The 15,316-nt window shown below is 36.2% G+C and overlaps 1 protein-coding gene and 1 non-coding gene across 10 annotated transcripts in view; one reads left to right on the forward strand and one right to left on the reverse strand.

The window, feature by feature from the left end:
- Positions 1 to 15,316, reverse strand: part of BCAS3 (BCAS3 microtubule associated cell migration factor) — a 709,394-nt gene that overhangs the window by 421,482 nt on the left and 272,596 nt on the right. The gene's annotated exons all lie outside the window — the stretch shown is intronic.
- LOC115934870 (small nucleolar RNA U13) lies at positions 9,584 to 9,687 on the forward strand. The gene has a single exon (XR_004070608.1). It is a non-coding gene; the product is annotated as a small nucleolar RNA U13 (small nucleolar RNA).

The following is a 15,316-nucleotide window of genomic DNA, read 5'->3' on the forward strand; positions in this document are numbered from 1 at the left end:
ATAATGCAAAGCCATCACCCCAGCTTTAATTCAGGGTTAGGTAAAAACTATGTCGGTGGGCCAACTGTGCCCATTCATTTATGTACTGCCTATGGAAGCTTTTGTATGACAGCAGGAGAGCTGAGTATAGAGACAATATGGAATGCAGAGTCAAAGATACTTATTATCTGGTCCTTTAAAGAAAAAGTTCGCCGACTCCTAATTCTGAAAACCCTCTAGAAGTTTTATTTTTACTGACTTTTCCTCAGTTGGCAATGGCCTGGCCAGTGGTCTCATCTGCCACAAGGAAGACTAAACACTCGCAGACTACAGATGCACCTCTTTGGGGCCATGAGTTCTGCAAACAAATCATAGTTGCTAATTGAACAATCTGGATCACTCACGGCCAAGGTAAGGTTCTATTCACTGATGGAAATGACTGGAATCAAGCTGCTTATCAAGCCTACAGTACCCTGCACTGCACTGTGATTGCCATCCAAATCCATCAATAATAAATGTTTTGCCTCTGGCTTAAGTATCATCTATTATCCACTGTTTCATATCCATTCAAACTAGACATGATGTCATAATTGAAAATAATATGTATTCTGCAGTTGTTGGGTTTGGTTATCTAATAGGCCAATGTAGCTAGTAGTGTTATTCTAATAATTTGTCTTTTTTCTCTATTCTATCAACATCAAGAAAGTGGTATTAAAATCAACAATGCTGATTGTAGAATTATTCATCCTATTAATTCTGATTTTATTTAAGGTATTTTAAAACTCAGTTTTAGATGCATACATTTATTTTATTTTTTATCATACAGCCCAAAATGTCAAGATGCATTTAAATTATGTGCATTTAAAACTGAGTCTACGTGCATACATTTAAATTTTCCTGATAATTTGACTTTTGAACAGTACAAAATATCTCTGGTAATAGGCTTTGTCTTAAATTCTATTTTAGTTGATACTAATATAGTTGAATTTCCAATATTCTTATGTTTCTTATTTGGATGATATATCTTTTAATATACATTTACTATCATATTAATGTCTCTATATTCAACACTACCTTATAGGCAATTTCTTCCTTTATATTGGAGTACATTAATATTTAATTTCTATATGGTTGAATTTTGATATACCATTTAATATCTGTTTTCTGTTTATCCCTCTTTTTCTTGTGCTTCTGCCTTTCCTTTCCTGTCTTTTGTATTAACTGAACATTTTTTAGTATGCCATTTTCATTGAAGCATTGATTTTTTATTTATAGCAATGTTGAACCTTGCAATAGTACAGCTCCATATACCTGCCTCCACCCTAGCACCCTCCATCTTTGTGCTATAGTTGTCATATGTATTACATGTACATATAATACAATACCAACAAAATAATTCAATCATTCCCATATATTAGACACAAATTTTTAAAAGGGAAAAATCATCCTTTCTATTCAACAAGAAATGACCATATTCTTCACTATTTCCTAAAGATGCAAGTTTGCTTCTGGTATTATGTGCCATTAGCATAATTTCCAGTGTGGATGTCTCGGCTTTACTGCTCCTTCATCCTTGAGAGATATTGTTGTTTGATGGAAAACTTCAGGTGGCCAATATTTTATTCTTTGAGTCCTTCAGACATGTTATTCCACTGTCTTCTGACTTCCATGGTTTCCAGTGAGAAGTCAATAGTGTGTTAAAATGTGCTTTCTGTGTGTGCAATGCATTACTTTTGTCTGCCTACTTTCAAGATTTCCTCCTTACTTTGGTTTTCAGGAAAATGACTATGATGTCCTTCGACATGGTTTTTGTTGTACTTAATCTTATGTGTTATTTGCTTATCTTTTTGAAGTTGTAAATGTATGTCTTTCAACAAAAGTGGAAAGTTTCCCACTTTTAGATTTTTTTTCCTCCCTTACTCTCCTCACCTTCTGCAATAACTACATGTACGTTGGCTCTGATATTGTCCCACAAGTTGCTAAGGCTCTACTTATTTTCTATTTTTTCACTCATTTGGTTTGGAAATTTCTAGTGATCTATCTGCAAATTCATTTACTCACTCAAATTCTGCTATTAACACATCCATTTCATTTTTATTTTTGATATTGTATTTTTAAGTTGTAGACTTTTCACTAGGTAATTTCCTATATTTTCTCTTTCTCTGCTGACATTTCCTACCCTTTTATTTAAAAGAAGCATATTTTCCTTCATATCACTGAGCATAGTAATAATAGATACTTTAAAATAATAGAAGATGGAGACTTCCAGTTCCAAAACGGTGGTATAGAAGCTAGCTGGCTTCACTACCCCTGCAGAAAACCAAAAACAAATATATAGTACCGAGATTTTAACCAGCAACACTCAGAACTCAAATATGAGGATGAGACAATTCCTGAGGCCACAGAGAAGTGAAAAAGAAAACCTCAGAGTGAATGGTAAGAGATTCAGACTTCCAGATCTGTAATGCCCCTCCCCCGATTCTGCCTGGCATCAAGAGCACAGAAAATCTCCCCCCCAACTCATGGTGACTATACTGGAAAAAGTGAGATTGAGGTGGTAAACCAGCTTTCCCACCATCTTGGGTGCTCTGGCAGGAAAACTATCCTTGCCTTAACTGGCAGGAAGTATCGTGGCTGCCTGATGGGAGAAACAACCCTGAGGACAGGCCAAGACAAAGTGGGAAGGCTAGACTACCATCCCTAGCCCCGGAAACTTTGTTCCATTACTTGGCCAAAGGAGACACCAAATTAGAGTGGCTGTTCAGCAGCACCATGTAGTAGGAAATACATTACAAAGGTCCCTGGGCACAAACCCCTAGCCAGACTTGACACACTGTGGGGATAACCACTTTGGGATGCTCCCAAATCAGGATAGGCAGTACTACAATCATTTAGCAGAGCCAAGGTGAACCTGGGCTTTAGGTACCACCTATATCCAAAAAAAAAGGCAACAACTTAGCTGTAAAGATTCACTAACAGGCCAGACACCCTGCCTCATGCTCGTAATTCCAGTGCCTCGAAAGGCCAAGGCAGGTGAGAGGATCACTTCAGGCCAGGAGTTTGTGACAGGCAGGGCAACACAATGAGAGTCGGTCTCTAACAACAACAACAAAAAAATTCTTTTTAAAGTTAGCCAGGTATGGTGTCATGTGCCTGTAGTCCTAGCTACTCAGGAGGCTGAGGTTAGACGATTGCTCCAGCCCAAGAGTTCAAGATTACAGTGAGCAATGACTGCACCACTGTACTCCAGCCTGGGCAACAAAATGAGCCCTGACTCTAAAAGGATTAAAAAAAATGCACTAAGCAAAATATATCCAATAAAATCAAAACAAGGTAGACAGATAAAACTGAAATAAAGTATCAATGCATAGATATAGATATACACATGAAAAAAACAACAGCAAGTAGGGAATTATGACCTCCCCAATGGACAAAGCAAAACTCCAGTGACAGACCCTAATGAAAGAGTGATCTGTGAGCCCTCTGACCAAGAATTCAAAATAGCAGTTTTAAGGAAACTCAGTGATCTCCAAAACAACAACAACAAAAAACACACAGAAAAGCAATTCAGAAATTTATCAGAGAAATTTAACAAAGAGATTGGGAAAAAATATGGAAATCTTGGAACTGAGAAACATATTTGCTGAACTGAAGAAGTCATCAGAGACTCTCAACAGTGGAATGGACCAAGTGAAGGAAAGAATCAGTGACCTAAAATACTGGCTATTTGAAAATACAATCGGGGGTGTGGGGGGTGGTGGGGGAAGGAAAAAGAACAAAAAGGAATGAATACCACCAACAGGATGCAGACAATTACCTCAAAAGACCAAATCTAAGAATTATTGGTATTCAAGAGGGAGATAAGACTAAAGGGTAGAAAATGCAGCCAAAGAAATAATAATGGAAAACTTTCTAAAACTTAAGAAAGATATAAATATCCAGTTATAGGAAGGACTGAGAACAACAAACACTCAACCCAAATAAAAATACTCTAACACGTATAATAATGAAACTCTCAAAGGTCAAGGACAAAGAGAAGATCCTAAAAACAGCAGAGAAAAGAAGCAAACACTGTATCTCCAATTTGTCTGGCAACAGACTTCCCAGTGTAAATCATACAAGCCAGGAGGGAGTATAACAACATTTTCAAAGTGCTCAAGGTGAAAACATTGCCATCCAAGAATATTGCATTCAGCAAAATCATACTTGAAATATGAAGGGGAAATAAAGTATTTCTGAGACAAACAAAAACAAATAATTTGCCACCACCTGACCCACCTAACAAGAAATGCTAACGAGAATAATTCAATCTGAACCAAGAAAACTCTGATGTGCTAAAAGAAAGCTTTTCAAGGTATAAAACCCACTGGTAAAAAGTACATGGTGAAACACAAAATACTCTATAACTGAAATGGTGGTGTACAATCCACTCATAACTCTAGTATGAAACCCAAAAGATAAATCTATCAAAAATAATAATCGCTATTAGCAACCTATTAAAACATAGGTAATACAAAAAATATAAACTGATATAACCAAAAGTCAAGATGCTGGGGGTGCCAGGCATGGTAACTCACATCTGTAATCCCAGCACTTTTAGAGGGCAGATCATTTGAGGTCAGGAGATCAAGACCAGCCTAGCCAATGCAATGAAACCCTGTCTCTACTAAAAACACAAAAAAATTAGCTGGACATGGTAGCACATGTCTGTAATCCCAGCTACTCAGGAGGCTGAGGCAGAAGAATCACTTAAACCCAGGAGACGGAGGTTGCAATGAGCCAAGATCGTGCCACTGGGTAACAGAGTAAGACTTTGTCTCAAAAAAAAAAAAAAAAAAAAAAAAAGTTGGGTGATGGAGTAAAAGTATAAATTTTTTTTACATGTTCTTTATGCCTGCCTTTGTTTCTACTCTTCTATTTGTGATCTAAGATAAGTTGTAGTCTCTTTAAAATAACTTGTTATATCTATTATAAGATGTCTCTATAAGCCTCCTGGTAACCACAACACAAAAACTTGTAACACAAAATCCTGTAACAGACTCACTAAAAAGAAATGCAACAAATTAACAGCATAATACCAGAGAAAATAACTTACCCACAAAGGAAGGCACTAAGAAAGAAATAACCAGAAAACTAGCAAAAGAAAGGCAGTAGTATTTTCTTACTTATCAATAATAAGGCTGAATGTAAATGGTCTCGATTACCCAACTAAAAGGCACGGAGTGGCTGAATGGATAAAGAAACAAGACCAAGTTACATGCTGCCTTCAAGAAATCCATTTCACCTATAAAGACACACATAGACTGAAAGTGAAGGGGTGAGAAAAGATACTCCACGTATCTGGTAACCAAAACAGAGCAGGAATAGCTATACTTATATGAAAAAATAGACAACCAATCTAAGATTATAAAGAGAGACAGAGAAGGACACTATACAATGATAAAGGGGTCAATTAAGTAAACATATGTAACAATTATAAATATTCAACCAACATTGGATATCTCAAGTCTATAAAGAAAATATCAATAGATCTAAAACAGAGATAGACTGCAATACAATAAAAGAAGGAGACCCCACTCCAGTAATGGACAAATCATTCAGACATAAAATCAACAATGAAACAGCAGAGTTAAACTACACACTAGATCCAACAAGCCTAACTATGTTTAGAGAACATTTTATCCAACTGCTGCAGCATACATTTTCTTTACTAGCACATGGGACATTCTCCAGAAGAGACCATATCTTAGGTCATAAAACAAATCTGAACAAAACTTTTAAAATAAAAATAATATCAAATATCTTTTCTGGCCACAATGGACTAAAACTAGAACTTAATAAGAAGAACTGGGGAAAATATATAAACACATAGAAATTAAAAAACATGCTCCTGAGTGACCAATGGGTCAATGAAGAAATTAAGAAAGAAATTTTAAAATGTCTTGAAACAAGTGAAAATGGAAAAATGGAAATGCAATATACAGGCTGGGCGTGGTGGCTCATGCCTGTAATCCCAGCACTTTGGTAGGCCGAGAGGGCAGATCACTTGAGGTCAGAAGTTCAAGACCAGCCTGGCCAACATGGTGAAACTCCATCTCTACTAAAAATACAAAAATTAGCCAGGTGTGGTGGCGAGCGCCTATAATCCCAGTTACTCTGGAGGCTGAGGCAGGAGAATCACTTGAACTCAGGAGGCAGAGCAGTGAGCCAAGATGGCGCCACTGCACTCCAGCCTGGAGCAAGACTCCATCTAAAAAAAAAAAAAAAATTCAATATACCAAAACCTATGGGATATAGCAAAAGCAGTACTAACAGGCAAGTTTGTAGCAATAAATGCCTATATCAGAAAAATGAAAGGCTTCAAATGAACAACCTAATGATATACCTCAAGGAACTAGAAGCAAGAACAAACCAAAGTCAAAAATAGTAGAAAGACAGAAATAATAAAGATCAGAGCAGAAACTAATGAAATCGAAGCTAAAAAGAAATACAGATCAATAGAACAAAACATTGGTTTTCAAAAATGTAAACAAAATCAACAAGTCTTGAGCTAGACTAAGAAAAAAGACAGAAGACCTAAATAAATAAAATCAGAAACAAAGAAAGGACACACAACAACTGAGACCTCAGAAACACAAAAAATCATTAGAGACTACTATGAACAATTATATACCAACAAACTGGAAAACCTAGAAGAAATGGATAAATTTCTGGAAACATACAACCTCCAAGATTGAATCACGAAGAAATAGAAAACCTCAACAAACCAATAACAAGTAACAAAACTGAAGCTGTAATAAAAAGCCTCCATAAAAAGCAAGAAAATCCCAGGACTTCACAACTTCACTGCTGAATTCTACCAAACATTTAAAGAAGAATTAATACCAATTGTACTCAAACTCTTCAAAAAAATTGAAGAGGAGGACATACTTCCAAACTCATTCTATAAGGCCAGCATTACCTTGACACTAAAATCAGATAAGGACATGACAACAAGAAAAGAAAACTACAGGCCAATATCCCTGATGAACATATATGTGAAAATCCTCAACAAAATACTAGCAAACAGAATTCAACAACACACTAAAAAGATCATTTATAATATCAAATGGGATTCATTCCAGGGATGCAAGGATGGTTCAACATAAGCAACTCAATAAACATGATATATCATATTAACAGAATCAAGAACAAAAACCACATATTTCAATAGATACTGAAAAAGTATTTTATAAAATTCAACATCCTTTATGATAAAAAAAACCCCTAGTCAAAATGGGTATAGAAACAACATACTTCGAAATAATAAAGACCATATATGACAAATCCACAGCTACCGTCATACTGAACAGGGAAAAAATGAAGGCCTTTCCTCTAAAGACTGGAACAAGACGAGTATGTCTACTCTCACTACAGTTACTCAACATAATACTGCCAGTCCTGGCCAGAGCAATTAGGCAAGAGAAAGAAATAAAGAGCAACCAAATTGGAAAGGAAGAATTCAAATCAGCCTTGTTTGCAGACAACATGATCTTATATCCAGAAAAGGCTACAGAACTCACCAAAAAATTGTTACAGTTGATCAGCAAATTCAGTAAAGTTGCAAGTTACAAAATGAACATACAAAAACCAGTAGCATTTGGCCGGGTGTGGTAGCTCACGCCTGTAATCCCAGCACTTTGGGAGGCCGAGGCGGGCGGATCATGAGGTCAGGAGATCGAGACCATCCTGGCTAACACAGCGAAAGCCTGTCTCTACTAAAAATGCAAAAAATTAGCTGGACATGGTGGCGGGCGCCTGTGGTCCCAGCTACTCGGGAGGCTGAGGCAGGAGAATGGCATGAACCTGGGAGGCGGAACTTGCAGTGAGCCGAGACTGCGCCACTGCACTCCAGCCTGGGTGACAGAGCGAAACTCCATCTCAAAAAAAAAAAAAAAAAATCAATAGCATTTATATACATCAACAGAGAACAATCTGAAAAAGAAATCAAGAAAGCAATCCCATTTGTAATAGCTACAAAAATATAAAATTCCTAGGTCTCAATCTAACTAAAGAAGTGAAAGATCTATAAAAAGAAAACTATGAAATATGAAAGAAATTGAAGAAGACACAAAAAAATGGAAAGATATTCCATGCTTATGGATCAAAGAATACTGTTAAAACGACAATACTATCCAAAGTAGTTTACAGATTCAATGCAATCCCTATCAAAATTCCAACGACATTCTTACAGAAATAGGAAAAAAAAAATCTTAACATTTATATGGAGCCACAAAAGACCACAAATAGCCAAAGCAATCCTGAGCCAAAGGAACTGAAGGCATCACACTTCCTGACTTCAAAATTTACTACAGGTATATAATAACCAAAACAGCATGGTGCTGGCATAAAAATAGATACACAGACCAATGGAACATACTAGAGAAACCAAACATACATCCATGCATTTACAGTCAATTCATCTTTGACAAAGACGCCAAGAACATAAGAAGGTAAAAGAACAGTCTTTTCAATAAGCGGTGCTGGGATAAATGGATAGCTATGCAGAAGAATGAAACTAGACCTCTATCTCTCACCATAACAAAAATCAAATCAAAATCGATTAAAGACGTAAATCTAAGACCTCAAACTATGAAACCACTAAAAGAAAACTTTGGAGAAACAGTCCAGGACATTGGTCTGGGCAAAGCCTTTTTGTGTAAGACCTCAAAACCTAGACAACCAAAGCAAAATAGACAAATGGGATTACCTGAAGCTAAGAGGCTTCTACACAGCAAAAGAAATAATCAACAAAGTGAAGAAACAACCCACAGAATGGAAGAAAATATTTGCAAACTATCCATCTGACAAAGAATTTATAACTATAATATATAAAGAGCTCAAGTAACTCAATAGCAAAAACCCCCAAATAATCCAATTTTAAAATGGGCAAAATCCAACCCCATCAGAAACAAAAGAAAAAATAAGAAAATTTAAAAATGGGCAAAAGACCTGAACACACATTTCTCAAAAGAAGACATGCAAATGGCCAATAGGTATATGAAAAAAAATGCTCAACATCACTAGTCATCAGAGAAACACAAATCAAAACCACAACGAGATATCATCTCACCCTAGTAAAAATGGCTTGTATCAAAAGGACAATCAATAAAAGATGCTGGTGAGAATGTGGAGAAAAGAGACCCTTGCACACTGCTGGTGGAAATGTAAATTAGTGCAGCCACTATGGAGCACAATATGGAGGTTCCTCAGAAAACTAAAAATAGAATTACCATATGATCCAGCAATTCTGCTACCAGGTATATAGCCAAAAGAAAGAAAATCAATGAATCTAGGGGATATCTGTACTTCCATGTTTATTGCAGCACTGTTCACAATAGCCAAAATATGGAATCACTCTAAGAGTTCATCAACAGATGAATAAATAAAGCATATATGGTATATATAGCAATGAAATATTCAGCTTTAAAAAAAAGAATGAAATCCTGTCATTTGCAGCAACATAGCTGAAACTGGAGGCCATTATGTTAAGAGAAACAAGCCAGGCACAGTGAAATGTTGCATGATCTCACTCCTAGGTGGGAACTACAAAAGTGGATCTTTGATCCTTTTGTAGTTCATAAGCATGATGATTGGGTTTTCACACTGCTGTGTGAGATGTGCCTTCCTCAAGCCTCGTTACAATGTCAGCACATTACCCATCTGGTGAAAAAAAAAAAAAGCAGTGGGCCTCATGAAGATAGAGAGTAGAATGGCAGTTATCAGAGGCCAGGAAGTGTGGGGCAGGGCGAATGAAGGGGAAGAAAAGGAATAGAAATGTATTTATTACCACTGAACTGTACACTTATAAATGGTAAAGATAGTAAATTTTATATGTATATTTTTTTAAGTATAAAAAAGGAGAAATTTGATATGGTATAGAAACTTTCTATACTATCTTTGCAACTTTTCTGTAACTCTAAAATGATTCCAAAATTGAAAATTTATTTTAAAAATAAAATAATTTTTATAATTTACATCTGGGTAATCTTGAGGTTCATTCTGCTAATGTGACTATTGTGATCCTATAGATTGAAGCAGCAGCTCCTGCATGACAGTTTCCACCTGGACATTCCTTCTGGCCAGCCCTACTGATTTCAGACTAGCCTAGCCAGCCCCCAGAATCACGTATGCTGATAAACCTCTGTAATGCCCTACTGATTCTGTTTCTCTGGTAGAATCTTAACTGATACAGAGGTTTAATCCAGTTCCTATCATTCCATCATAGCTAAATGACAAAATTTATAAGTTTTTCAAAATTTCTCCCTGACCTCAAATATCTCCCTTACTGCCATTCAGAGTGCTTCTAATTTTACCATTCAATAATACTTCCTTTGGATCTTCTGGTATTTGAATATCCTACCAAGGAGAAAAAGATGTTACTATGAGGAGTTTCATAGTTGGGAAAATGTGCTCTGAAGGCCAAGAGTATAGCTTGACAACATTCTGCTGAAGACATCAGGCATGTGTTTCATGGATCCACTCAATCAGCAGAAGCCAGGAATGGACAGACAAATGCAAGAAAGATCTGTGGAGTGTCCTCTTGTCTGATGGCATGGATCCCCATGACATACACAGGAGATACACAAGGTTTTTGAGAATGTAGTATCTGCAGAAACACCGCCATCTTGGACTGAAAGGCACAAAGGCACGATTAAAAAAAAAAAAAGAAGAAGAAGAAGGCAGCTACTGGACTTGCAAAATTTCACAAGCAGGAAACAGGCTGATAGAGCTACCAAGGTGCAAACCTGTGCTACCCTTCAATAAAATGTATGAATGACTCCAAGGGCAGAGATGTGCACTTAAAGGCCTAAGCTGTGTGTACAAAGGCAGGAATGGGCAGAGCCACAGGCCCAGAAAATGAAGCCGCAGTCCAGGAGGGCAGTGCCTCAAGCCAGATGGGAAACTCTGGCCTTGAAACACAACGGAATTTGCCCTGCTAGATTTTAAACATGTTTGAAACCAGTGACTCTTTTATTCTTTTCCATTTCTTCCTTTTGAAATGTCTATCCTACGCATATCCTACTACTGTATTTTGGCAGGAGGTAATTTTTATTGTAGTTTCAAAGGTCCACAGAAGCACAGGAATTTCGCCCTAGGATAAATTCCAGAGTCTCAACCATACCAGAGTCAGATGATTGAGATGATAAGATTGGACCTTTGAGCTGATAATATTTTTTAAAAAAATTTAGACTTAGAGTTGATGTTGTAATGGGTTGTGACTTTTGGGGATGTTGGTAGGGAAAAGAGGTAATACTTAGCATATGGCACGAACATGAATTCTGGGAGGCAGAGGATAGAATACAGAGAAGTGAATTATAGCCCCCAAAAGACATGTCCACATCCCTCAAAAGATCAAAGAGTTACTCTTCGGCAAAATAAGTGATTAGGTTATAAATCCTAAGAGAAGGGGCTTATCCCTGGGTTATCCAGGTTGGTACTTAAAACAATCACATGTATCTTTACAAGAAATACAGAAGACGAGCTGACTCAGAAATGAGGAGGATGTAATACAATCAGAGAGACAGAGACTGAGTGATGTGGCTATAACTCAAAGAATGCTAAAGGCCATCAAAGGCTAGAAAGGGCAAAGAACAAATTCTTCCTCAGAATTTCCAAAGGAAGTGCAGCCTTGCTTACATTTTGATTTTAGATTTTTGCCCTCCAAAACTGTAAGAGAATAATTTTTGATATTTTAGGCTCCCAAGTTCATGGCAATTTGTTATGGTAACCACAGGAAAAAAAACATTGAGTAAATCTGGACATCATCCTGAACAACATGAATTTTATAATATGAACAATCTGCCCCAGGACTGAAATTGCTGGGTTCTATGGTAAGTACATATTAATATTTTAAGTAAATGCAAAATTATTTCCCAGAGAAGCTGTACCAACAGCAATGTATAAAATATGAGAAATTTAGTTCCTCTATTCATTGACTGTGGGGAGTTAGTTCTTTAAAGGTATTGTGGACATAAGACATACAACTTGTGTCTTTTCATTCTCTTAGTGGTTTTGTTCAAAAAGCAGATGTGTTTCATTTTGATGAAATCCAGTTTATCAATTTTTCTTTAATGGGCTTTGGAATAGAAAATTTTGCAAAGCAAAAACAAAACAAAAAAAAAAATTTTTTTTTTTTTGAGACAGGGGTTTGCTCTGTTTCCCAGGCTGGAGTGCAGTGGTGTGATCATGACTCACTGCAGTCTTGACCTCCCAGGCTCAAGCGATCCTTCCACCTCAGCCTCCCAGGGAGCTGGGACTACAGACATGCACCACCAGGCCTGGCTAATTTTTTTTTTGCTTTTGTAGAGACAGAGTCTTTCTATGTTCCCCAGTCTGGTCTTGAACTCCTGGGGTCAACCGATCCTCCCACCTTAGCCTCCCAAAGTACTGGAATTACAACTGTGTCCAACCTTGGTGTCACATTTTAAAAGTCTGTCCCTAACCCAAGTCACGAAGGTTTCTTTTGGTGCTCTAATAACTTCATAGTTGTAGGTTCTACATTTAAGTCTACGATCTAATTTGAGTTAATTTGTTGAAAAGACTAATCTTTCTCCACTTTGTATCTTTGTACCTTTGTCAAAAATAAGTTGTCTCCACATGTGTGAGAATGGTCACAGGATCCCTACTGATTATTGTAGTTTTAGTAAGTCTTGATATAGGTAGTGACATTTCTCCAACTTTTTCTTTTTCAAAATTATTTTGCTCATAAGTGCTGTGCATTTTCATGTGAATTTTAGAATTATCTTGTTAATGTTTACCAAAAGAAAACCCTGCTGGGATGTTGATGCAGATTACATCGAGTCTATGGATAAATCTGGGGAGAACTGACATTTTAAGGATGGTAAGTATTCTAGCACAAGAAAATGGTTTAATTCTCCATTTATTTAGGTCTTTACTCTGAGCAATATTTTCTAGCTTTCAGAGTACAAGTCTTACTTATTGAATGTCAGTAGTATATACTTCTGGATTTTTTAAATGATCAATTCATTGTTGTTAGTATATAGAAATGCAACCGATTTTTGTATATTGATCTAATATCCTGTAACCTTGTTAAAATCATTTATTAGTTCTTTTTTAAAAATAAAATAAAATCCTTTAGTTTTTCAACATAGACAATCATGTCATTTTTGAATAAAAGATAGTTTTACTCTTGCCTTTCTGATCTGATGGTAGTTCTTTCTTTGTTCGCATGTCTCCTCTGCAGATCTCTGGGATTCTCTCTCTGCAGCTCCCATGTCTCTGGTCCAGTGTATTGAGAATCTATGATCTTGGCCTCCCAGGACTCTTAGCAATATCTCATCAATTCAGGGAGACTGCTAGGCTCCATTAGGGTTCCCCCTTCCTGTACCATGACTGGAAACTCTTTCAAAGCAATAAACTGGGGCAACCATAGGCATCCTCTCATTTGTTCTTCATCTATCAGGGATTGCCATCTTTCAATTACTAATGTACAGTAAATAGAAAACTACTGTTCATTGTTTAGTTGTTTCAGGTAGGAGGGTTAATCCAGCTCTTAACGCTATATTGGCCAAAAGTAGAGGTCCTAATATTGACTTTTTATTTGGCATTTACTGTGCCAGTGCTTTGCTAAGCATTTTACATACAGTATTTCTGTTATTTCCTCAATAAACTCTGAAATCGGTATTGGCCCCATTTTACAGAAGAATAACTTGAAGATTAGAGAAGGTATTTAGCCTGTCCTTAGTTATATAATTACTAATCAGCATCCAGGTATATAGGGGAGCAGGGGAAATAGGAATGAGGAGTGACTGCTAATGGATAAGTGGTTTAAGGATTACAAAAATGTCCTGAAATTAGATACTAGTGATGATACGCAAACTCTAAAAACATAACAAAAACCACTGAATTGCACTTCTAAAAATGAATTTTATAGTATGTAAATTATATCTCAATAAAAATGACGCTTTTGCAGAAAAACTGAAGAATTACATGACTATAGATAGGGTCATGCACAGGGTTGCTAGATTCACAAAAATAAATACAGAAAGTCCAGTTAAACTTGAGTATTAGTAAAACCATAACTAGGAAATATTTGGAACATGTTCACACTAAAAACAAATATTTGCATTTATCTAAAATGACCATCAAATAGTTATCAGTTAATAATACTGAATAACTAGATGATTTTCCCCTTGACAATTGAAGATACTAACTATATTATTTCACAGTATTATTCTAGAATGGTAAAATTAACACTTTTCTGATTTTGTTTCAAAAGCAAGTTTGCCATTTGCCAAAATTAGCATGCTAAGTACAAAAATGACTTGAGTCTGTTTGAGAAAGTATGTTAACAAAATATGTGTAAGGTTTATACTTACTGTTGAAAACAAGGACTATTTTTCTTACTGCATATGTGCTTGACGAGGAAAATTACTGTCAGATGCAAACGATATCCCAAGTCATAGACCACAAAACAACTTAATTCAGTATAATTAGATCCACATACTGAATTTTTTTCCTTGCCTGATTAAAGTACCGTCAGAGTTCTTGGAAGAATCCAGAAAAACATGCTTTTGTAGTACTCAAAGAGGGCCAAACAGATCATGTGACATATAGATTTCACAACTGGTGTTAAATTTTATATATCAGTTCAAAATAATTTTCTGTAGAACCTTATAAAATTAATTTTATGGTCACTGAGGTCCTGGTATTTGGGGTTTAGAAATTCCCAGTCTCCCATACAGAGTGTGTTCTAGAGCATAATCATTTAAATAATTTCTATTTGATTTTCCTACCTGTTAAGTAGGAACATCACTGGCATTAGCAAACATTTGCACTACAATATGCAAGGCTCCATTCTATGCATGAGAGATGCCAAGAAGCTTAAGCAAAATTTCTATTTCCATATTGAACTTATAGATAAATTAAATGGCAAATAACTTTAATACAAAGAGGTATCAAAAATAGGTGTTAAGTGCTTAAAATATCCAAATTCTAAAAGGTCAGAGATGAGGTAGAGCATCTCAGTGACTAGAACAGATGGGATGGGATTTGAAAAAGAGGTAATAAATAAAATGTGCCCAGCAGCACAGTGAAATATTAACTCTAGATAAAATGCTCATCAAATTTAAAACTTCCATACAAAAGAGACAAAAACAAATAATAATTAAACTTAAGGGTAAGCAAGTTAGTTGTGCCAGAAAGTAAGGAAAAGCTCAAAGAGTGGTGAAGATATGTCAAAAGGACACAGACACCAAGTTATTGGGCTCCCACTGGCCAAATGTGGGACATTTTGTGCACTATAATAAGTAATTATTGAACAAATATAATCCAT

This window comes from Gorilla gorilla, chromosome 4, assembly GCF_029281585.2.
Source record: "Gorilla gorilla gorilla isolate KB3781 chromosome 4, NHGRI_mGorGor1-v2.1_pri, whole genome shotgun sequence".
NCBI lineage: Eukaryota > Metazoa > Chordata > Mammalia > Primates > Hominidae > Gorilla > Gorilla gorilla.